Source organism: Phyllobates terribilis, unplaced genomic scaffold, assembly GCF_046119375.1.
Source record: "Phyllobates terribilis strain yellow unplaced genomic scaffold, ASM4611937v1 Scaffold_11__3_contigs__length_659146591, whole genome shotgun sequence".
NCBI classification, from domain to species: domain Eukaryota; kingdom Metazoa; phylum Chordata; class Amphibia; order Anura; family Dendrobatidae; genus Phyllobates; species Phyllobates terribilis.
In genome coordinates this window covers 562,392,745-562,416,688 of record NW_027362771.1, presented here as the reverse complement: position 1 = coordinate 562,416,688, position 23,944 = coordinate 562,392,745, and the positions used below count along the sequence as shown (strand labels likewise).

The 23,944-nt window shown below is 46.7% G+C and overlaps 9 non-coding genes and 2 pseudogenes across 9 annotated transcripts; 2 read left to right on the top strand and 9 right to left on the bottom strand.

Moving 5' to 3' along the window:
* Window positions 1-1,247: 1,247 nt before the first annotated feature.
* On the top strand, window positions 1,248-1,388 carry LOC141167847 (U4 spliceosomal RNA). Its single transcript, XR_012251634.1, has one exon. It is a non-coding gene; the product is annotated as a U4 spliceosomal RNA (small nuclear RNA).
* A 280-nt stretch (window positions 1,389-1,668) lies between these two features.
* Window positions 1,669-1,790, top strand: LOC141168005 (U4 spliceosomal RNA; annotated as a pseudogene).
* A 10,456-nt stretch (window positions 1,791-12,246) lies between these two features.
* LOC141168018 (U4 spliceosomal RNA) lies at window positions 12,247-12,303 on the bottom strand (annotated as a pseudogene).
* Window positions 12,304-12,541: 238 nt separating this feature from the next.
* LOC141167720 (U4 spliceosomal RNA) lies at window positions 12,542-12,682 on the bottom strand. The gene has a single exon (XR_012251512.1). It is a non-coding gene; the product is annotated as a U4 spliceosomal RNA (small nuclear RNA).
* A 280-nt stretch (window positions 12,683-12,962) lies between these two features.
* LOC141167782 (U4 spliceosomal RNA) lies at window positions 12,963-13,103 on the bottom strand. The gene has a single exon (XR_012251572.1). It is a non-coding gene; the product is annotated as a U4 spliceosomal RNA (small nuclear RNA).
* Window positions 13,104-13,383: 280 nt separating this feature from the next.
* Window positions 13,384-13,524, bottom strand: LOC141168081 (U4 spliceosomal RNA). Its single transcript, XR_012251833.1, has one exon. It is a non-coding gene; the product is annotated as a U4 spliceosomal RNA (small nuclear RNA).
* A 282-nt stretch (window positions 13,525-13,806) lies between these two features.
* On the bottom strand, window positions 13,807-13,945 carry LOC141167937 (U4 spliceosomal RNA). The gene has a single exon (XR_012251717.1). It is a non-coding gene; the product is annotated as a U4 spliceosomal RNA (small nuclear RNA).
* Window positions 13,946-14,225: 280 nt separating this feature from the next.
* On the bottom strand, window positions 14,226-14,366 carry LOC141167687 (U4 spliceosomal RNA). Its single transcript, XR_012251479.1, has one exon. It is a non-coding gene; the product is annotated as a U4 spliceosomal RNA (small nuclear RNA).
* A 280-nt stretch (window positions 14,367-14,646) lies between these two features.
* On the bottom strand, window positions 14,647-14,787 carry LOC141167849 (U4 spliceosomal RNA). The gene has a single exon (XR_012251636.1). It is a non-coding gene; the product is annotated as a U4 spliceosomal RNA (small nuclear RNA).
* Window positions 14,788-15,067: 280 nt separating this feature from the next.
* Window positions 15,068-15,208, bottom strand: LOC141167654 (U4 spliceosomal RNA). Its single transcript, XR_012251447.1, has one exon. It is a non-coding gene; the product is annotated as a U4 spliceosomal RNA (small nuclear RNA).
* Window positions 15,209-23,802: 8,594 nt separating this feature from the next.
* Window positions 23,803-23,943, bottom strand: LOC141168133 (U4 spliceosomal RNA). Its single transcript, XR_012251883.1, has one exon. It is a non-coding gene; the product is annotated as a U4 spliceosomal RNA (small nuclear RNA).
* Window position 23,944: the final 1 nt, after the last annotated feature.

The following is a 23,944-nucleotide window of genomic DNA, read 5'->3' as shown; positions in this document are numbered from 1 at the left end:
GTCATGCCCCGCAGCCAGCGTTCTGTCTGAACGTGTGTTCAGCGCTGCTGGTGGTGTGCTGACAGATAAGCGCACGCGGCTCTCCACTGATAATGTAGACAGACTCACGTTCATAAAGATGAACAAATCATGGATCCGAAACGACTTTTCTACCCCTGTGTCATCCTGGGGAGAGTAAAAGCTTGATGATTGGTTAAAATCACCCTACCAACCGTTTTAAGCTTTCAAATTACTAATCATGTTTATCTGTATCTTGACTGGAAAATAATTTGGGCTTTGTAGCAGTGTGCAACACTGATCCTATTAGGCCATCTATACTAAAGCTTCACCAGATTTAAAATTAAAAATAATTTTTAGCTGCATCTAGCCCGGAAAATAATTTTGGGGCTCCGAGATGCGCAAGGCACATAAGTGCCTTCTTGCTGCACTACCTGCAGCATGACCCTCATATTGTCAGAATTCGAAGTAATCATGACTACTGGGTTGCCACACTCTTAGATCCCCCAAACTTTTTGATCAACCTTTTCATTTTAATAAAGACCAAAAAAATGGTCATTTTTGAAATTATAAGCATTAGCAGGTTGTTAGAAACTGAAATCAAACAGTTTTCAACTCAAAACTTTATTCTAGGTGATGTTACATTTTCACATAGGACCCCTTGTTCGAAAGGAGCTTCTGAACTCTCTCGTCCATTGAATTTGTCAGGTTTTGGATGGTTTCTGCTTCAATTGTTTTGCATGAGGACAGAATACCCTCCCAGAGCTGTTGCTTAGATGTGAACTGCCTCCCGCCATCATAGACACTCCTTTTAATGATGCTCCAAAGGTTCTGAATGGGGTAGAGGTCAGGGGAGCATGGGGGTCACACCATAAGTTTGTCCCCTTTTATGCCCATATCAGCCAGAGATGCAGATGTTTTATGTGCAGCATGAGATGGTGCATTATCATGCAGAAAAATGATCTTGCTGTGAAATACACAGTTCTTCTTCTTGAACCATGGCAGGAAGTGCTGTGGGGAAAGGAAATCTTGTTCCACACTGCATCGTATTGATAATTTTCGCTTGGAGCAGGAGAGAGCAAGCTGATCTGCCCGCAATGGCCAAAAATGACATCTTCCCTGAGTCCTCAGACTGCAACTGCCAGGATGCCTTGTGGCAGCGGGGGAAGGGCAGTGGTCATTTGGAACTCACCATGGCTTAAACGAGCTCTTCCTGGAAGTGGGGATTTCATGGTCAGCTGAGTTACTTTAACTTTGCGCGGTGGCAGTATCGTAGCCCATGAGGTTTAATTGAGGCGTTATTATTGCTAATTGAAAACTTTTCCCAATAGCCCGCCATGATGACTTGAAATACAGTCAGCATCGGCAATTTTTGTTGGTATCTCAGGAGACTTAATCCATGGTATGCAAATGCCAGAGTCTTAGCTCCTCCCAGTGGGGAAAGGAAATGTTGTTCTGCACTGCATCGTATTGATGATTTTCGCTTGGAACAGGAGAGAGCTAGATGATCTGCCTGCAATGTACAAAAATGACCTCTTCCCTGAGCCCTCAGACTGCAACTCCCAGGATGCTTTGCGGCAGCAGAGGAAGGGCAGTGGTCATTTGGAACTCACCATGGCTTAAACAAGCTCCTCCTGGAAGCTGGGATTTCTTGGTCACCTGAGTTACTTTAACTTTGTGCAGTGGCAGTATTGTAGCCTATGAGATTTAACCGAAACGTGATTATTGCTAATTGAAAACTGAATATATTTTTTTCCTGCATCTACCTCTGAAAAAATATTGGGCTTCTAGCTGTGTGTGGGTCTTGTTCTATTAATCCATCTATACTGACCTCCATCAGGTTGCAAACTGAATATAATTTTTTTCTGCATCTAGCTCTGAAAAAATATTTGGCCTTCTAGTAGTGTGTCGGACTTTCTCTATTAGTCCATCTATACTGACCTCCATCAGGTTGCAAACTGAATATAATTTTTTTCTGCATCTAGCTCTGAAAAAATATTTGGCCTTCTAGTAGTGTGTCGGACTTTCTCTATTAGTCCATCTATACTGACCTCCATCAGGTTGCAAATTAAAACTAATTTTTATCTGCATCTACAGTACCTCTGAAAAAATATTTGGGCTTCTAGCTGTGTGTGGGACTTGTTGTATTTGTCCATCTATACTGACCTCCATCAGGTTGCAAACTGAATATATTTTTTTCTGCATCTAGCTCTGAAAAAATATTTGGCCTTCTAGTAGTGTGTCGGACTTTCTCTATTAGTCCATCTATACTGACCTCCATCAGGTTGCAAATTAAAACTAATTTTTATCTGCCTCTACAGTACCTCTGAAAAAATATTTGGGCTTCTAGCTGTGCGTGGGACTTGTTGTATTAGTCCATCTATACTGACCTCCATCAGGTTGCAAACTGAATATATTTTTTTCTGCATCTACCTCTGAAAAAATATTGGGCTTCTAGCTGTGTGTGGGACTTGTTGTATTAGTCCATCTATACTGACCTCCATCAGGTTGCAAACTGAATATAATTTTTTCTGCATCTACCTCTGAAAAAATATTGGGCTTCTAGCTGTGTGTGGGTCTTGTTCTATTAATCCTTCTATACTGACCTCCATCAGGTTGCAAACTGAATATAATTTTTTTCTGCATCTAGCTCTGAAAAAATATTTGGCCTTCTAGTAGTGTGTCGGACTTTCTCTATTAGTCCATCTATACTGACCTCCATCAGGTTGCAAATTAAAACTAATTTTTATCTGCATCTACAGTACCTCTGAAAAAATATTTGGGCTTCTAGCTGTGTGTGGGACTTGTTGTATTAGTCCATCTATACTGACCTCCATCAGGTTGCAAACTGAATATATTTTTTTCTGCATCTACCTCTGAAAAAATATTGGGCTTCTAGCTGTGTGTGGGTCTTGTTCTATTAATCCATCTATACTGACCTCCATCAGGTTGCAAACTGAATATAATTTTTTTCTGCATCTAGCTCTGAAAAAATATTTGGCCTTCTAGTAGTGTGTCGGACTTTCTCTATTAGTCCATCTATACTGACCTCCATCAGGTTGCAAACTGAATATAATTTTTTTCTGCATCTAGCTCTGAAAAAATATTTGGCCTTCTAGTAGTGTGTCGGACTTTCTCTATTAGTCCATCTATACTGACCTCCATCAGGTTGCAAATTAAAACTAATTTTTATCTGCATCTACAGTACCTCTGAAAAAATATTTGGGCTTCTAGCTGTGTGTGGGACTTGTTGTATTAGTCCATCTATACTGACCTCCATCAGGTTGCAAACTGAATATATTTTTTTCTGCATCTACCTCTGAAAAAATATTGGGCTTCTAGCTGTGTGTGGGACTTGTTGTATTAGTCCATCTATATTGACCTCCATCAGGTTGCAAACTGAATATATTTTTTTCTGCATCTACCTCTGAAAAAATATTGGGCTTCTAGCTGTGTGTGGGTCTTGTTCTATTAATCCATCTATACTGACCTCCATCAGGTTGCAAACTGAAGATAATTTTTTTCTGCATCTAGCTCTGAAAAAATCTTTGGCCTTCTAGTAGTGTGTCGGACTTTCTCTATTAGTCCATCTATACTGACCTCCATCAGGTTGCAAACTGAATATATTTTTTTCTGCATCTACCTCTGAAAAAATATTTGGCCTTCTAGTAGTGTGTCGGACTTTCTCTATTAGTCCATCTCTACTGACCTCCATCAGGTTGCATATTAAAACTATTTTTTATCTGCATCTACAGTACCTCTGAAAAAATATTTGGGCTTCTAGCTGTGTGTGGGACTTGTTGTATTAGTCCATCTATACTGACCTCCATCAGGTTGCAAACTGAATATATTTTTTTCCTGCATCTACCTCTGAAAAAATATTGGGCTTCTAGCTGTGTGTGGGTCTTGTTCTATTAATCCATCTATACTGACCTCCATCAGGTTGCAAATTCAAAATAATTTTTTTCTGCATCTAACCCAGCCAATAGCTTTGGCCTAATACCACAGTTTGGCCACTCAGCTCTGCTCGGTTACCATCCATTGTTTTTTTGTGCAAACAACTCCAGAGTTGTGAATTAGTTAACCACCAAAATGAGTGGAAAAAGGCCTGCTGCTGGTGGAAAGGGGAATAGGCATGTTGGGAAGGGGAAAAAAGGTTGTGTCCGTGGGGTAGGTGTTAAAGCAACAGTAACATCTGCAGAAGAAAGACCATCTTCCAGCCAAACTAAAATGTCTACTTCTTTTAGCGGACAATGTGAAAAGATCCCTTTCTTACGGCCACGCCAATCGCTACAAATTCCAGATGAGGCACAAAAACAGCAGGTGCTTCAACGGATATCAAGTGCTCCTTTAAGTGGGCTCTCCTCCACATCAACTTCAACATCACAAATACTCCAGTCCTCAAAGGTGTCACCCAAATCGCACTTGCTTCCTCACAGCTCCCAAATCTCCAGCTGCCCGTCTGAGTATGAGGTAGAACAGATGGTTGAGTCTGCAGAGCTGTTTACTCATACTATAGCCTGGGAATCAGAGGTCGACTCCAGCGCTTCTGTGAATCCAGACGAGGAAATGATCTGCACTGATGCCCAGAATCTTTATGAGTCGGATCCAGGACCAGACGCAGAAGGTTCTGACCATAATGTAGACCCTCATTCCCAAACTGTAACTCCTGTTGGTGGAGACAATGAGGAAGACGATGATAAGACTCAAATACCTGATTGGAGCGACAACTTTAGTTTTTTGTCAGGGCAGGAACAGGTTGGCTCTGAGGACGACGGGTGTGATAACGCACAGGGTGATGATGATGAGGTCGGAGATCCCACTTACTGTCAACCCACAGTCAGCCTAGAGATGATGTCAGCAGAGGAGGTGGAGGAAGATGCTAGTGACGACGAGGTCAGGTTGCGCCTTCCTGGACAGAGACGTAGTACTGGAAGCACGTCAACAACTGCATCCTCAAACACAACTCTGCCTCTCACCACAAGTCGTGGTGGCTCTTCAGGTCGCATGGGTGCTAAGCCTTGCATAGCCTGGGCATTTTTTCAGATCGATAAAGATGACCCAACTCGTGTTATCTGTAACATTTGTCAGCAAAAGCTAAGTAGAGGCCAAAAAATACATAGTTTGAGTACTTCATGCATGAACCGGCACATGGACATGAAGCATAAGTTGCAGTGGGAAGCTCAGTGTGCTACAATGCGGCCTAGCCGGCCGGGCCAACCACCGTCTGCCATATCTTGTGCATCCGCGGCCTCTTCATCCTCTGTGACTGGGGGGACAGCAGTCACACCTTTTTTTGGGCGCAGACCTGCCACCTCTTTACCCGCAACAGCCAGCGTGATTGGCAGGTCATCATTTTCTTTGGAGGTGGTAACACCAGCTGGTGTTGAGCGCTGTCCGACATCGATAGCACCACCTTTGGATCAAGGCAACCTAACATGTCCGCCTGCATCTTCCTCACAGACCGGCAGTTTGCCGGGGACACCCTTATCAACCCCGTCTAAGCACAATAGCCAGCCCTCGGTCCCTCAGATGTGGACAAGTAAAAGACCATTTCCTCCTAGCCATGAGAAAGCTAAGAGGTTGAATTTCACCATCTGCAAGCTCTTGGCTACAGAAATGCTGCCTTTCCGCCTGGTGGACACAGAGGATTTTCGAGACCTTATGTCCGTCGCAGTGCCCCAGTACCAGATGCCCAGTCGGCACTACTTCTCAAAGAAAGGTGTGCCTGCGCTCCACCAGCATGTCGCACATAACATCACCGCTTCTTTGAGAAACTCTGTGTGTGACAGGGTGCATTTCACCACAGACACTTGGACGAGTAGGCATGGACAGGGGCGTTACATGTCGCTGACTGGGCACTGGGTAACTATGGTGACAGCAGGACAAGGGGCTGCTGTCCAAGTCTTGCCGTCCCCACGAGTTGTGCGTCAATCCTCTTTATGTCAAAGTTCCTCCACTGCTTCTGCCTCCTCAACCTCCTCTCGGTCTTCCACCTGCACCCAAAGCCTGTCTGGTCATGCCACAAGCTTTCTAACTGCGCAGAAGGGATCCTGCACACCTCCTTACTATGCTGGCAGTAGGGCTCAACGTCATCAGGCGGTTTTTACATTGAAATGTCTGGGAAATGTGAGACACACAGCTGAGGAGTTGTGGTCAGCTCTGGAGAACCAATTTCATGAATGGTTGTCTCCACTAGACCTGAAACCAGGGAAGGCCGTGTGCGACAATGCTTCAAACCTGGGTGCGGCCCTTCGCCGGGGCAATGTCACACACGTGCCTTATATGGCTCACGTGTTGAACCTGGTTGTCCAGCAATTTTTAGCCCACTATCCCAGACTAGATGGCCTTCTGCAGAGGGCACGGTCGCTGTGTGCTCACTTCCGCCGTTCGCATCCCGCAGCTCAGCGACTTACATCTCTACAGAAGTCGTTGGGCCTGCCACTTCACCGGCTAAAATGCGATGTGCCTACCCGGTGGAATTCAACTCTGCACATGTTGCAGCGACTGTGGCAGCACCGACAAGCCCTGGTGCAATACGTTCTGACGTATAGCCTGGGCCAACGAGATTCAGAGGTGGGGCAAATCACGCTGGAGGAGTGGTCTCAGATCAGGGACCTATGCACCCTTTTGCACAGTTTTGAAATGGCGACGAAGATGTTTAGTGCTGACGATGCCATTATCAGCATGACTATTCCGGTGATTTACATGCTGGAGCACATGTTAAACAGAATTCGGAGTCAGGTGGTGGCACAAGAGGAGGTGGAGGAAGTAGAGGAGGAGGAGTTGTATGCGGAAGGGCTAACATCTGCAAGGTCCAGACAGTCGGCAGCACCAAGGCGGCAGGCATGTGAGGGTGGGGGAGATGGTTTTACCAGGGCGCATGGTAGCAGCCAAACTAGTGAGGAAGGTGCAGGAGCCCAGGAAGAAGTGGAGGACGAACTGATGGAAGACTCATCAGATGAGGGAGACCTTGATCACATTTCTGTTGTGCGAGGTTGGGGGGAGAGGACAGAGGAAGGAAGCATGATTGTTACCTCGCCACCAACACAACAGGGACTTGTTGCTCCTGGATGCGCAACACACATGAGTGCCTTCTTGCTGCACTACCTGCAACATGACCCTCGAATTGTGAGAATTAGAAATAATCCTGACTACTGGGTTGCCACACTGTTAGATCCCCGGTACAAAAGTAAATTTGCAGAAATTATTCCTGCCATAGAAAGGGATGCACGCATGCAGGAGTTTCAGCAGAGACTGTTGCAGAATCTTACATGTGCTTTTGAACAAAATACCAGTGGTGCACGTAGTGAATCTCACAGTTCCAACTTGCCAACCGTGGGACCGTCAAGTGTTCAGCACTCAAACCGTAACAGAACCACAGTATCTGCTGGTAACATCAATTTTGCGGAATCATTTCACCACTTTTTTAGCCCATCCTTTGCAAGGCCACAGGAGACAAGAAGTCTGACACATAGTCAACGCCTAGAGACGATGGTACAGGAGTATCTCCAAGTAAACATTGAAGCCACGACTGTGTCACTGGACCCTTGCTCTTTTTGGTCTTCCAATCTGGATAAATGGCCGGAGCTAGCCACTTACGCCCTGGAGATCTTGTCATGCCCCGCAGCCAGCGTTCTGTCTGAACGTGTGTTCAGCGCTGCTGGTGGTGTGCTGACAGATAAGCGCACGCGGCTCTCCACTGATAATGTAGACAGACTCACGTTCATAAAGATGAACAAATCATGGATCCGAAACGACTTTTCTACCCCTGTGTCATCCTGGGGAGAGTGAAAGCTTGATGATTGGTTAAAATCACCCTACCAACCGTTTTAAGCTTTCAAATTACTAATCATGTTTATCTGTATCTTGACTGGAAAATAATTTAGGCTTTGTAGCAGTGTGCAACACTGATCCTATTAGGCCATCTATACTAAAGCTTCACCAGATTTAAAATTAAAAATAATTTTTAGCTGCATCTAGCCCGGAAAATAATTTTGGGGCTCCGAGATGCGCAAGGCACATAAGTGCCTTCTTGCTGCACTACCTGCAGCATGACCCTCATATTGTCAGAATTCGAAGTAATCATGACTACTGGGTTGCCACACTCTTAGATCCCCCAAACTTTTTGATCAACTTTTTCATTTTAATAAAGACCAAAAAAATGGTCATTTTTGAAATTATAAGCATTAGCAGGTTGTTAGAAACTGAAATCAAACAGTTTTCAACTCAAAACTTTATTCTAGGTGATGTTACATTTTCACATAGGACCCCTTGTTCGAAAGGAGCTTCTGAACTCTCTCGTCCATTGAATTTGTCAGGTTTTGGATGGTTTCTGCTTCAATTGTTTTGCATGAGGACAGAATACCCTCCCAGAGCTGTTGCTTAGATGTGAACTGCCTCCCGCCATCATAGACACTCCTTTTAATGATGCTCCAAAGGTTCTGAATGGGGTAGAGGTCAGGGGAGCATGGGGGTCACACCATAAGTTTGTCCCCTTTTATGCCCATATCAGCCAGAGATGCAGATGTTTTATGTGCAGCATGAGATGGTGCATTATCATGCAGAAAAATGATCTTGCTGTGAAATACACAGTTCTTCTTCTTGAACCATGGCAGGAAGTGCTGTTTGAGAAAATCCACATACATTATGGAGTTCATCTTTAGCGCCTTCAGGGATCCTAAAGGGGCGGACAATCTCTCTCCCCATGATTCCAGCCGAAAACATTACTCCACCTCCTCCTTGTTGGCGCTGTAGCCGTGTTTGCGTGGGGTGTCCATCAACCAGCCATCCTCCACTCCATCCATCTGGACCATCGAGCGCTGCACGACACTCATCCGTGAACAAAACAGTTTTGAAATCAGTCTTCATGTAATGTTTGGCCCACTGGAGCCGTTTCTGCTTGTGTGAAGTGGATAGAGGAGGTCGACAGGATGGCGCATGCACAGCTGCAAACCTCTGAAGGACCCTGCATCTTGTTGTTCGGGGGACGTTGGAGGCACAAGCAGCTTCAAAAACTTGTCTGCTGCTATGACAAGGCTTTTTTGCCGCTGCTCTTTCAACCTGACGTAATTGCCTGTAGGAAAGAGTCCTCAATTTGCCCTTATCAGCACGCACACGTGTGTACTGTGAATCAGCTACATACTTCTTGATTGCCAAGACACTTCATCCTGATCATCGCACAATGTTGATTGTAGTCATGCCTTGACCTAAACACTCCACAATTTGTTGCTTCTCAGCAGCCGACACATCCTTTTTCTTTCCCATTTTGGCAGAAAATGTAGGCTGCTTAATAATGTGAGAGAGCCTTCTTAAGTAGTCTTGCCTTTCATTGGACACACCTGCCAAACTAATTAGCACAGGTGTCTGCAATTGCTTACAGTGATATAAAGAGCCCTGACACACATCACCATCAATGAGTTTAACTGACAAACAAACAAATTCTTCCCTTATCACTCCTAAACACTTTTTGCATAATAATTTGGAACGCAGTGTACATGTGCTTTTCCACAAAACACCAGTGGTTCACGTAGTGAATCTTACAGTTCTAACTTGCCAACCGTGGTCTGTATGGAGTTGTTCAATAAAGGGCCCAAAATTAAGATAACATAGATGGGAGAGGTCTCTATGAATAGGAATTCCTAAGTATTTGATACCCTGTGAGGGCCAGGCAAAGGGAAAGTTGGACTGGATGGAATCCTATATGGATTTGGGGAGGGAGACATCGAGGGCCTCAGACTTCGCTGCATTGATTTTAAAATTTTACCATGTAACAAAGTGATCTATTTCAGCCATAACAGCATGGATGGATATATGTGATTGAGTGATATATACTAGGACATCATCAGCAAATAGAGAGCACTTGTACTTGGTGCCTCCCACCTCAATCCACCTAATATTGGGGTTATGGCGAATTGATGAGAGCAGGTGCTCCGTCACTAGGATGTATAAGAGAGGGGACAGAGGACATCACTGCCTTGTCCCATTGGTGATTGTGAAAGGTGATGAAAATGTTCTGACGCACCCCCTGGGCCTTGGGACACCCGGAGCCGGACCCTTTTTGGTGGATGCTGGTGGTTGTAGTCTTCGTGGCGGCGACCCGGTTCCATGGCTCAGGGCGGTCAAACCAGTGGCGGAACTATTTATGTGGTTTTGATGTTTAAATGTCCGACTACGCCACCCGTGGATTGCGGTCAGAGTGAACCGCCGCTACAGGGCAGACCGCTGAGGCTGGTGTTGTGGGTGCAGCAGAGCGTAGCATAACTCCCCACGGGAGGAGTATAGCCTCAGGGCAGTGTATGCGGAGGATGGGGGTGATGGTGCAGGGCAGCAGCATTAACGACACGGAGTCAGTGATGCAGTTCAGGGCCTTTACTCACAGTTCTTATTATCCAGACCACGTCTGCAGGTAACGGCTGCCCACGTCGTACTGTGCTCACCAGGTGAGGGGCTCAGACAACTCCCAGATAACTTTGGAGCACTTCACAGGACCCCCTTTGTGTGTCCTTTGTCTGGCCTTTCTTACCAACACTTCTGTCCGGCTGCCTCGGGCCTCCTCTTGGTAAACTTGGCGCCAGTTTCCCTGACCCTATGTGGTGCCTTCCTAGCGGGTGTGGCGAGGGGCTGCGCCACATAAAATGTCAGAGCCTCCGGTTTATAGCTGAGGGTCGTTTCCTGCCTCCACTAGCTCGGTGACCGGTCTCCCCCTTTGGCCTGACCCCTCCACGCAGGTGGATTCGGGCGTGCGGTGGCGACTCGCCCGTCCGCACCCCTGGGATCCCTTCATTCCTCGTTCCTGGAGCCTTCTCCGCTCCTCTTCCTTCCTTCTCCCTCTTCCAGGCCTGGGCCTCTGTTACTAGGCCCGCCTCCGGAGCAGAGCTCATGCAGAGTCCCTGCTCCCTGCCACTTCTGCTCAGACTTCTCTGCACTGAACTAAGATGGTGCCCACCTTTTATACTCCCTTCTCAATGCACCCAGGAACTGCTTCCTCCCTGCTCCTGCACTACAGGGTTTCCCTTCCTCAGTGTTCCCTCCCCCCACTCCAGCCAGGGACAGGGACTGTCGTGCCCATCTCAGGGGCATATTGGTCGCCCTGCCCCACGGCAATGTGGTGTAATGCATGCAGGTGTCGGGTCCTGATCCACACTCCATCCTTACCTGAGAGTGAGATATCACACCTCTGGGTGAGGTGCAATACGTCTGTAGCAACCGAGCCCTCAGGGTGCTACAGTTCCATTTATCTTCAGCCTAGGTGACGTATTGCGATACAGGGCCGTGATTTTGGCTATAAAAGGGTCCCCTAGACCCCTACCCCAAGCTTTTTAAGAGAATCATATATGGCGTGCCAGGAGACTCTATGGAATGCTTTCTCAGCATCCAACGAGAGTATCTAATTACAAATTTTTAACTGCATCTAGCCCAGGAAATACTTTGTGCCTAGTAGCAGTGTCTGCTAGTCAGCGGATTATCCCGGCTGTTAAGCAAGCTGCACCACCTGTAGTTTAGACACTTAATTTTTTCAAAGGAAATACTTCGGGACCATGGGATACTTAGTGAAGAGCATCAGGAGGCACCCCAAGGCATAGGGGCTGGGACTGGCAGTAGGATGCCTTGCGGTGGACAGTCGAGCTCGATCCTTATAAAAGCTTTTTAACTGCAGCAGCTTTAGTGGACGCTACTGGAGCTGGAATTACCGCGGCTGCATGAGACTTGCCCTCCAATAGATCCTTGTAAATGGATTTAAAGTGTATTCATTCAAATTAGAGAGACAATTTAAATTAAAAAGCTTAGAGCTGCCTCCACCACAGGGGGGCTCGCTCGACCCACCAGCGGACAGGCACCAGTATTGGGAGAGGGGGGCTGGCTGTCAGGGTTCACCGCGGCTCTGGCACAAACCCGGCGACACGGAGGTGGCACGGGCAGGAGCGGACTGGCCGTGTCGGCTTCTCACTTTTTTGGATTTTAGAAGGGCATGACATGCCTATATCTGTGTCTCCCCCTCCTTTTACTCCTCCACCTCTTTTATTTTACTATATGCACTTGTCACTTTTCCATGTGTTAGTTATGTCTTCTGAGCAGTTTGTCAGCTTTTGGACACCTTTGAAGGTGTTTTCTATGTGTTTCTATGTGTTTTTGTTTGCCTGCCATTGGTTTTAACGGTGTTCGAAGGTGTTCGACGTACAGTTCGGCGAACACACGGGTGTTCGACGAACCGAACCGAACTCGAACACTACGGGGGTGGCTCAACACTAATAATCACGCCTCGGTTAAACCTCATGGGCTACGATACTGCCACTGCACAAAGTTAAAGTAACTCAGGTGACCAAGAAATCCCAGGTTCTAGGAAAAGCTTGTTTAAGCCATGGTGAGTTCCAAATGACCACTGCCCTTCCTCAGTTGCCGCAAAGCATACTGGGAGTTGTAGTCTGAGTGCTCATGGAAGAGGTAATTTTTGGCCATTGCAGGCAGATCAGCTCGATCAGCAAGATTTCCTTTCTCCACTGGGAGGAGCTAACACTCTCTCATTTGCATACAATGGATTAAGTCTCCTGAGAGACCAACAAAAATTGCCTATGCTGACTGTATTTCAAGTCATCATGGCAGGGTATTGAGAAAAGTTTTCAATTAGCAATAATCACACCTCGGTTAAACCTACTGGGCTACGATACTGCCACTGCACAAAGTTAAAGTAACTCAGGTGACCAAGAAATCCCCACTTCCAGGACGAGCTCGTTTAAGCCATGGTGAGTTCCAAATGACCACTGCCCTTCCTCCGCTGCCGCAACGCATCCTGGGAGTTGCAGTCTGAGGGCTTAGGGAAGAGGTCATTTTTGGACATTGCAGGCAGATCATCTAGCTCTCTCCTGTTCCAAGCAAAAATCATCACTACGATGCAGTGGGGTACAAGATTTCCTTTCCCAATTGGGAGGAGCTAACACTCTGTCATTTGCATACCATGGATTAAGTCTCCTGAGAGACCAATAAAAATTGCCGATGCTGACTGTATTTCAAGTCATCATGGCGGGGCACTGGAAAAAGTTTTCAGTTAGCAATAATCACGCCTCGCTTAAAACTCATGGGCTACGATACTGCCACTGCGCAAAGTTAAAGTAACTCAGGTGACCAAGAAATCCCAGCTTCCAGGAAGAGCTAGTTTAAGCCATGGTGAGTTTCAAATGACCACTGCCTTTCCTTCGCTGCCGCAAGGCATCTTGGCAGTTACAGTCTGAGGGCTCAGGGAAGAGGTCATTTTTGGCCACTGTGGGCAGATCAGCTCGCTCTCTCCTGCTCCAAGCTTAAACTATCAATACGATGCAGAGCAGAACAACATTTCCTTTCCCCACTGGGAGGAGGTAACACTCTGTCATTTGCATACCATGGATTAAGTCTCCTGAGAGACCAACAAAAATTGCCTATGCTGACAGTATTTCAAGTCATCATGGCGGGGTATTGGGAAAAGTTTTCAATTAGCAATAATCACGCCTCAGTTAAACCTCATGGGCTACGATACTGCCACTGCACAAAGTTAAAGTAACTCAGGTGACCAAGAAATCCCCACTTCCAGGAAGAGCTCGTTTAAGCCATGGTGAGTTCCAAATGACCACTGCACTTCCTCCGCTGCCGCAAAGCATCCTGGGAGTTGCAGTCTGAGGGCTCAGGGAAGAGGTCATTTTTGGGCATCGCAGGCAGATCATCTAGCTCTCTCCTGTACCAAGCGAAAATCATCAATACAATGCTGTGGGGCGCAAGATTTCCTTTCCCAATTGGGAGGAGCTAACACTCTGTCATTTGCATACCATGGATTAAGTTTCCTGACAGACGAAAAAAAATTGCCGATGCTGACTGTATTTCTAGTCATCATGGCGGGATATTGTTAAAAGTTTTCAATTAGCAATAATCACACCTCGGTTAAATCTCATGGGCTACAATACTGCCATTGCGCAAAGTTAAAGTAACTCAGGTGACCAAGAAATCCCCACTTCCAGGAAGTGCTCGTTTAAGCCATAGTGAGTTCCAAATGACCACTGCCCTTCCTCCGCTGCCGCAAAGCATACTGGGAGTTGCACTCTGAGGGCTCAGGGAAGAGGTCATTTTTGGACATTGCAGGCAGATCATCTAGCTCTCTACTTTTCCAAGCGAAAATCATCAATACGATGCTGTGGGGTGCAAGATTTCCTTTCCCAATTGGGAGTAGCTAACACTCTGTCATTTGCATACCATGGATTAAGTCTCCTGAGAGACCAACAAAAATTGCCTATGCTGACTGTATTTCAAGTCATCATGGCGGGATATTGGGAAAAGTATTCAATTAGCAATAATCACACCTCGGTTAAATCTCATGGGCTACAATACTGCCACTGCGCAAAGTTAAAGTAACTCAGGTGACCAAGAAATCCCAGGTTCTAGGAAAAGCTTGTTTAAGCCATGGTGAGTTCCAAATGATCACTGCCCTTCCTCCGCTGCCGAAAAGCATCCTGGGAGTTGCAGTCTGAGGGCTCAGGGAAGAGGTCATTTTTGGACATTGCAGGCAGATCATCTAGCTCTCTCCTGATGCAAGCGAAAATCATCAATACGATGCTGTGGGGAGCAAGATTTCCTTTCCCAATTGGGAGGATCTAACACTCTGTCATTTGCATACCATGAATTAAGTCTCCTGAGAAACCAACAAAAATTGCCGAAGATGTCTGTATTTCAAGTCTTCATGGCAAGCTATTGGGAAAAGTTTTCAATTAGCAATAATCACGCCTTGGTTAAACCTCATGGGCTACGATACTGACACTGCGCAAAGTTAAAGTAACACAGGAGACTAAGAAATCCCCTCTCCCAGGAAGAGCTCTTGTAAGCCCTGCTGAGTTCCAAATGACCACTGCCCCTCCCCCGCTGCCGCAAGGCATCCTGGCAGTTGCAGTCTTAGGGCTCAGGGAAGAGGTGATTTTTGGCCATTGCGGGCAGATCATCTCGATCTCTCCTGCTCCAAGCAAAAACCATCAATACTATGCAGTGTGGCACAACATTTCCTTTCCCCACTGGGAGAAGCTAACACTCTGTCATTTGCATACCATTGATTAAGTCTTCTGAGAGACCAACAAAAATTGTCTATGCTGACTGTATTTCAAGTCATCATGGCGAGGTATTGGGAAAAGTTTTCAATTAGCAATAATCACGCCTCAGTTAAACCTCATGGGCTACGATACTGCCACTGCGCAAAATTAAAGTAACTCAGGTGACCAAGAAATCCCAGGTTCTAGAAAAAGCTTGTTTAAGCCATGGTGAGTTCCAAATGACCACTGCCCTTCCTCCGCTGCCGCAAAGCATCCTGGGAGTTACAGTCTGAGTGCTCAGAGAAGAGATCATTTTTGGCCATTGCAGGCAGATCAGCTCGATCTCTCCTGCTCCAAGCGAAAATCATCATTACGATGCTGTGGGGCGCAAGACTTCCTTTCCCCACTGTTACATAGTTACATAGTTACATAGTTTATAAGGCCGAAAAAAGACAAGCGTCCATCCAGTTCATCCTATTTCTTGTGCACTGCAGCTATTTCGCAGCGTTGGTCCAGGGGAAGGCAAAAAAAAAACCATGCGGTATAGGCCAATTTACATCATTGAGGAAAAATTCACTTCCTGACACCAATCTGGCAGTCAGATTAAATCCCTGGATTAATTAACTATCACTAAGCATAAGATGTAATTTTATTGTTCTCAAGAAAGGCGTCCAGGCCTCTCTTGAACTCATTAAGTGAGTTGGACATCACCACTTCCTCTCCCAGAGAGTTCCAGAGTCTCACGGCTCTGACCGTAAAGAATCCCCTTCTATGCTGGTGCAGGAACCTCCTTTCCTCCAGACGCATAGTGTGCCCCCTAGTCTTTGTCACCATCCTTGGTATAAACAGGTCATGGGAGAGATCTCTGTACTGCCCCCTGATGTATTTATACATGGTTATGAGGTCTCCCCTAAGCCTTCTCTTTTCCAACGTAAATAGGCCTAATTTTGACAACCTCTCTGGGTATTCTAGTCCCTCCATTCCCTTTATTACCTTAGTCGCCCTCCTTTGTACCCTCTCTAGCTCCAATATATCTTTCCTGAGCACCGGAGCCCAGAACTGTGCACAATATTCTAAGTGCGGCCTTACCAGCGCTTTATACAGAGGAAGAACAATGTTCTCATCATATGCCCCTATTCCTCTTCTGATGCATGCCATGACTCTATTTGCCTTCGCAGCTGCTGCCTGACACTGGGCATTCCAATTTAATTTGCTAATTTCCAAGACGCCCAGGTCCTTCTCCATGTCAGATTTCCCCAACGGTTTCCCATTTAATATGTATGGGTGACTGCTGTTTTTCTTTCCCATGTGCATGACCTTACATTTATCGGCATTGAACCCCATTTGCCATTTTTTGGCCCAACTCCCCAATTTATCTAAATCCTCCTGTAGCTGTGCCCTATCCTCATCTGTATTAACTACTTTACAAAGTTTAGTATCATCTGCAAATATTGCTATTTTTCTATACAACCCTTCCACTAGATCATTAATAAATATATTAAATAATATAGGGCCCAAGACAGACCCTTGAGGCAACCCGCTAGTAACCCTGACACACCCTGAGTAGTGTTGAGCGATACCTTCTGATATCAGGAAATATCGTATCGGATTGGATCGGACCGATACTCAAAAAGTATCGGATATCGCCGATTCCGATACCGGAAACCAATGCAAGTCAATGGGACAGAAATATCGGAATGAAAATAAACCCTTTCTTTCCTTGTAGGTTAATTCTACATGAAGTAAAACAACTAAGAAAAATGTAGAATGTATTATGTGAAAAGCCGGCAATTCATCAGCGGCATATACCGGTACCCGACAATTTACAACAGAAAGAATAAAGCTTCACACATAGATTAGATAGATAGAAACATGTCAGTCACATATATATGAAGTACAGTGACAGTGTTGCTTACTGTACTTGTCATTTAGTGTAAAGGATTTATTTAAAAAAATAATAGTGTTTTAATGCACCGTCTCTTTAAGAAAGCCGGCCGGCAATTCAGCATCTGTACCCGACAATTTAGAACAGAAAGAATAGAGAATCATACATAGATTAGATAGATAGAAACATGTCAGTCACATATATATGAAGTACAGTGACAGTGTTGATTACTGTACTTGTCATTTAGTGTTAAAATAAAGAATTTATTTAAAAAAAAATTGGCGTGGGGTTCCCCTTAATTTTAGTCTCTAGCGGAGGTTAAGCAGACAGCTGGGGCAGATGTTTGAAGCCTGGGAAGGGGGTAATACCCACGGAGCTTCCCAGGCTACTAATATCAGCCCCCAGCTGAATACTTAGCCTTTACTAGCTTTTAAAATGGGGGACCCCCCCAAAAAATGACGTGGGGTCCCCCCTAATTTAATAGCTAGCAAAGGCTAGGCAGACAGCTGGGGGCTGATATTAATAGCCCAGGAAGGGTGCCATGAATATTGGCCCCCTCCCAGGCTAGAAACACCAGCCGTCAGCCGCCCCAGAAATGGCTCATCCATAGGATGCGCCAATTCTGGCACTTAGCCTCGCTCTTCCCACTGCCCTGTAGTGGTGGCAGTGGGGTAATAGGGCTGGGGTTGATGTCAGCTTATAATGCCAGCTGACATCAAGCCCAGGTTAGTAATGGAGAGGCGTCTATAAGACACCCCCATTACTAACCCCATAGTCAAAGTTAAAAAAAAAAACACAAACACCCAGAATAAAGTCCTTTAATTGAAATAAACACACAATTCTTTATTGTTCTAAATTAAACCATACTTACCATCATGCCCATTCCAGCTGAAGCCAACGATCTCCTGCAATAAAAGAAAAATAATAAAGCAACCTCATCCTTACCTTTCTATGGTTCCCAGGACGGCTCCAGCTCTGCTACATCGAGATGACAGGCTGGACCGCAGCAGAAAGCTGCCATCCAGCCTGTCATCCCGCAGACACTGAGAAGTGCAGGCATGCTTGCGCTCCTCAGTGTCTCTCTGTGACGGCATCCAGATGAGCCGACAATGAACTCGGCTCACCTCATGCACGTCACTGACAGCGTGGGAGAATTCTCCTGCACTCAGCGCTTCAGAGTGAGAATTTTCCCATGCTGTCAGTGACGTGCATGAGGTGAGCTGAGTTCATTGGACATGAACTCGGCTCATCTGGATGCCGTCACAGAGAGACACTGAGGAGCGCAAGCATGCCTGCGCTTCTCAGTGTCCGTGGGATGACAGGCTGGATGGCAGCGTTCTGCAGGTCCAGCCTGTCATCTCGATGTAGCAGAGCTGAAGCTGTCGTGGGAACCATGGGAAGGTAAGGATGATGTTGCTTTATTATTTTTCTTTTATTGCAGGAGATCGTTGGCTTCAGCTGGAATGGGCGTGATGGTAAGTATTTAATTTAGAACAATAAAGAATTGTGTCTTTATTTCAATTAAAGGACTTTTTTCTGGGTGTTGTGTTTTTTTAAATACTTTACTAGAAATTCATGGTGGTCATGTCTAATATTGGCGTGACCCCATGAATTTCGGGCTTAGGGCCAGCTGATAATGCCAAGCTGGCCTTAACCCCTTTATTACCCAGTGAGCCACCGCACCAGGGCCCTGGATGAGTTGGGTAGAGCGCCAGAAGATGGCGCTTCTATGAACGCGCCATTTTCCGGGGGGGCTGCGGACTGCAATTTGCAGCGGGTGGGGCCCAGAAAGCTTGGGCCTCCCTGCGCTGCAGATTCCAGCCCCCAGCTGCCTAGTTGTACCTGGCTGGACACAAAAATAGGGCGAAGCTCCACATATTTTTTTTTTTAATTATTTCATGATGGGAACTACTGCTCCCATCGAGCTGATCCTGCTGGCACGAGTGGACCGGGGACAGGCATAGGCCGATGGGAGTAGTAGTGTCACATCGGCCTATGTCTGCCTGCACGCACACACCCCCAGACATCGCACAGACACCGCGCACACACCCGCAGACCCGCACACATCGCACACACACCGCACACATCGCACAGACACCGCACACACACCCGCACACATCGCACAGACACCGCACACACTCGCAGACATCGCACAGACACCGCACACACACCCGCACACATCGCACAGACACCGCACACACTCGCAGACATCGCACAGACACCGCACATACCCACAGACACACGCACACACACCAATCATGATGGGTCTGGGAGGTGAGGCTGACCTGTGCGACCGTGGGAAAGTTCATGTGAGTTCATGCAATGCAGTCAAGCATGAACTCACATGAACCCTCTGAGGGCACCACGGCGACTTCAAATGAACAGCTGATCGGCATCACCTGATACCTCAGCTGTTCATTTGAAATAACCGGCAGGAAAGCGCAGCTCAGAACGGGAAAGCCGGCGGTGAAGTCTTTTCACTGCCGGCTTCCCCGCCCGGGTCCTTCGCTCCCCGCTCCTTTGTGCTGCACTCCCCGCCCGGTCCTAACTTACGATCGGGATGGGAGGTGGCGAGGGGAGCGGAGGATCGGGGTGGGAGGCTGCGGGGAAGCAGTATGGGGCTGTGTGATTGTTTAAAAGCCGGCGGCTTTTTACCGCCCCCCGGCTTTTAAACAATCAGGAGAATTCTCCCACACTGGGATGGCATTCTGATGACAGGCTGGATCGCAGCTGAGCGCTGCCATCCAGCTTGTCATCCTTCAGAGACACTGCAGAGCGCAGGCATTATGGGAACTTCCGATTCCGTTATTCGATATTGTAAAAGTATCGGAATTAAGTATCGGAATTCCGATACCGCGAATTTCGGCCGATAACCGATATTTCAGTATCGGAATGCTCAACACTAACCCTGAGCTTACTCCATTGATAACCACCCTCTGCTTTCTATCACTCAGCCAGCTAATTACCCACTTGCACACATTATCCCCCAGACCAAGCATTCTCATTTTATATACCAACCTTTTGTGTGGCACGGTATCAAACGCTTTGGAGAAGTCAAGGTATACGACATCCACTGACTCTCCCCGGTCCAGCTGTGAGCTCACCTCCTCGTAGAAGGCGATCAGGTTTGTTTGGCAGGAGCGATCCCTCATGAATCCATGTTGATATGGAGTTAGACAGTTATTATCATTAAGATATTCTACAATAGCATCTCTAAGAAATCCTTCAAACAATTTACCCACAACAGACGTTAAGCTGACTGGTCTATAGTTCCCAGGGTCACTTTTAGACCCCTTTTTGAATATTGGTACCACATTTGCTTGGCGCCAGTCTAGTGGGACAGTCCCTGTCCATAAAGAGTGCTTGAATATAAGATACAGCGGTCTGTCTATCACATTACTTAATTCTTTTAGTACGCGGGGGTGTATGCCATCTGGGCCTGGTGACTTGTCTACTTTGATATTATTTAGGCGTTTCTGAACTTCCTCCTGGGTTAGATGGGTGATATTTAGCGGAGGGTTTACTTTATCACTCTGCATTTCCTCCGATAAATTGTTTTCTTTTGTGAAAACAGTGGAGAAGAAGCTATTGAGTAGGTTTGCTTTACCCTCATCGCCCTCTATGATTTTACCCAGGTTATTTTTCAATGGGCCAACTCCATCAGTTTTAATCCTTTTACTGTTTATATAGTTAAAGAACAGTTTGGGATTCGTTTTACTTTCCTTGGCAATTAGTCTCTCTGTCTCCTCTTTTGCTATTCTTATTTGTTTCTTACAGATTTTGTTTTTTTCCCTATAAGATATTAGCGCTTCCTCGCTGCCTTCTTGTTTAAGTTTACCGAAAGCTCTTTTTTTGTTTTTCATTGCCCTCTTGACTTCCTTATTTAGCCACATTGGCTTCCTCCTATTCCTAGCCCTTTTATTCCCATAAGGTATGTGACGCGCCCCCTGGGCCATGTTCAGGGGATACCCGGAGCCGGATCTGTATGGGGGTAGTAGTCCTTGTGGCGGTGACACGGTCCGTGCCCAGGGTGTCAAACTAAGTGTGTGGTAGTTTTTGTAGATGTTGTTAAGTGTCGACTACGCCACCCGTTGAGTGCGGCTTTGAAGCCGCCGCTGCAGAGCAGTCCGCTGAGGCCGGTGGTATATGTGCAGCAGTGATGGTATAACCCCCAACGGGAGGGGTATGGCCTCAGGGCAGCAGGTGTAGATGGTGGGGGTTGTGACGGTGCAGTAAGAAGACTCAGAGTCAGGAGATGCAGTTCAGGGTTTTTACTTACTGGTGTCCTTTTGGTCACTCTGGCCTTGAGTGACCACCCGAGCCGTGCTGCGTCCACCAGGTCCTGGACTCGGCCAACCCCCAGGCAATTCCGGAGCGTGGTCCTGAGCTCCTTTCTGACTCTCCCTTCCTCTGGCCGTTCCCACCAGGGATCCACTTTTGGCCGGCTCCCTCGGGTCTCTTGGTGGTCAAGCCTCCTCTGGGCTCCCTGACCCTATACTTGGTGTGCCTTTCTAGTGGATTTGGTGAGGGTCGTGGCAGATCCTGACCACGACCTCCGGTTCCTGGCTAAGGTTTGTTTTGGTCTCTGCCAGCTTGGGATCTGGTACCCGTGTCCGCCAACCCTTCACCCTTCTGTCCTTATTCTGGGATCTTGGGGTTCTCTTCTTGCTTCCTCTCTGGGTCCTTCTTACTCCTCTCTCTCTCTCTCTGCAGGCCTTGCTCTGGAGCTGGGCCCAGCCGGAGCCACAGCTCCCTGTCAGCCCTCCTGGCTGAGCTCCTCTGCTCTGCTCCTCCTCAGGCTGAACTGACCTGAACTGAAGACCCTATTCTAAGATGGTGCCCACCTTATATACTCCCTCTATGTGTGAGCCCAGGTGACCAGCACCCAATGAGCTCCTAGCTTTACCCAGACTACTCCCCCTATCTGCCCCTACACTACTGGGATGTTCCACCCCCCTCCCACTCCAGCCAGGGACAGACGCTGTCGTACCTGCACATATACTGGTGGGAGTACCGTTGTTCTGTCCCCTGGAAATGGGATGTATGTAGTGCATGCAGCCTACTAGCTCAGTTCCACACTCCATCCTTACCCGGGAGTGGAATACCACACCTCTGGCTTGAGGTGTAATACCCCTGTAGCAGCCGAGTCCTCAGGGTGCTACATATGTACCTTCTACAGTGACTAAGTAGGACTGTTTTGAAAATTTCCCATTTTCTATCCGTGCTCCTATTACTAAAGATACTATCCCAGTCTATAAGGTGAAGGGCATCTCTTAGCTGATCAAACTTTGCCCTCCTGAAGTTCAGTGTTTTTGTGACTCCCTTGCTGGGCACCCTACTGAAGCACATGTGGAATTGTATAATGTTGTGGTCACTATTTCCCAGGTGCCCCCCGACCTGCACCTCAGTTATTCTGTCTGGCCTGTTAGTTAATATTAAGTCTAAAAGGGCCATCCCTCTAGTTGGTTCCTGCACAAGTTGTGACAAATAATTGTCTTTGATAATTGACAGAAACCTGTTTCCTTTCTGAGATCTACAGCTTTCGGTTTCCCAGTCTATATCGGGGTAGTTGAAGTCCCCCATAATAATCACCTCATTATTTTTTGCTACTTCGTCTATTTGTCTCATTAATAGACTTTCCGTGGCTTCTGCTATATTTGGTGGTTTATAACAGACTCCTATGATAATTTTATTATTGTTTTTTGCCCCATGTATCTCCACCCATAAGGACTCAACCTCCTCATTTCCCTCCCATACATCCTCCCGTATTGTGTGCTTTAGACACGTCTTTACATATAGACAGACTCCACCCCCTTTCCGACTTCTTCGATCCCTTCTAAACAGACTGTAACCCTGTAAGTTAACTGCCCAGTCATACCTTTCATCTAACCATGTCTCGGTTATTCCCACTATGTCATAGTTACCTGTAGATATTTCTGCTTCCAGTTCATCCATCTTGTTTGTCAGGCTTCTGGCATTTGCTAGCACGCAGTTTACACGATTTTGTTTTGTTCCAATCTTCTCCCTGTGGATTGTATTAGAAATTTTCTTACCTCCCTTCCAAGTATCTTGTCTTGGACCTTTTTTGTCGCACTTCATATCTTTCATTAGTATGTTCTCTGGTTGCATGTTCGTGTCCGGCGTTTTTCTTCCCATCCCCTCTTCTTCTAGTTTAACGCCCTCCTGATGAGTGTTGCGAGTCTCCTGGCGAATGTGTGTTTCCCGGGTTTGTTGAGGTGTAGTCCGTCTCTGGCAAGGAGTCCGTCATAGAGGTAATTCACACCGTGGTCCAGGAATCCAAATCCTTGTTGTCTGCACCATCGTCTCAGCCAGTTGTTCACATCAAGGATCCTGTTCCATCTCCTGACGCCATGCCCGTCTACTGGAAGGATAGAAGAAAAAACTACCTGCGCATCCAGTTCTTTTACTTTCTTCCCCAATGCTTCAAAGTCCTTGCGGATTGTCGGTAGGTCCTTCTTTGCCGTGTCATTGGTGCCAACATGTATCAGAAGAAATGGGTGGACATCCTTGGAACTGATGAGCTTCGGTATCCTATCGGTAACATCCTTGATCTTCGCCCCTGGGAGGCAGCATACTTCTCTTGCGGTTATGTCCGGTCTGTAGATAGCTGCTTCAGTTCCTCTCAGTAGTGAGTTTCCCACCACCACCACTCTTCTTCCCTTCTTGGCTGTCCTTTTTCTTGTCGCTTCTGAGTGTTTCTGGGTGCTCTTTTCTTTTTTGCTTGCTGGTAGGGCCTCATCCTTAGGTGTGCCATCTCCGTCCTCCACAAGTCCTTGGAATCTGTTTCTCAGTTGTGTGGTTGGTGGTGTCTACACTGGGAGGAGCTAACACTCTGTCATTTGCATACCATGGATTAAGTCTCCTGAGAGACCAACAAAAATTGCCTATGCTGACTGTATTTCAAGTCATCATGGCGGGGTATTGGGAAAAGTTTTCAATTAGCAATAATCACGCCTCGGTTAAACCTCATGGGCTACAATGCTGCCACTGCGCAAAGTTA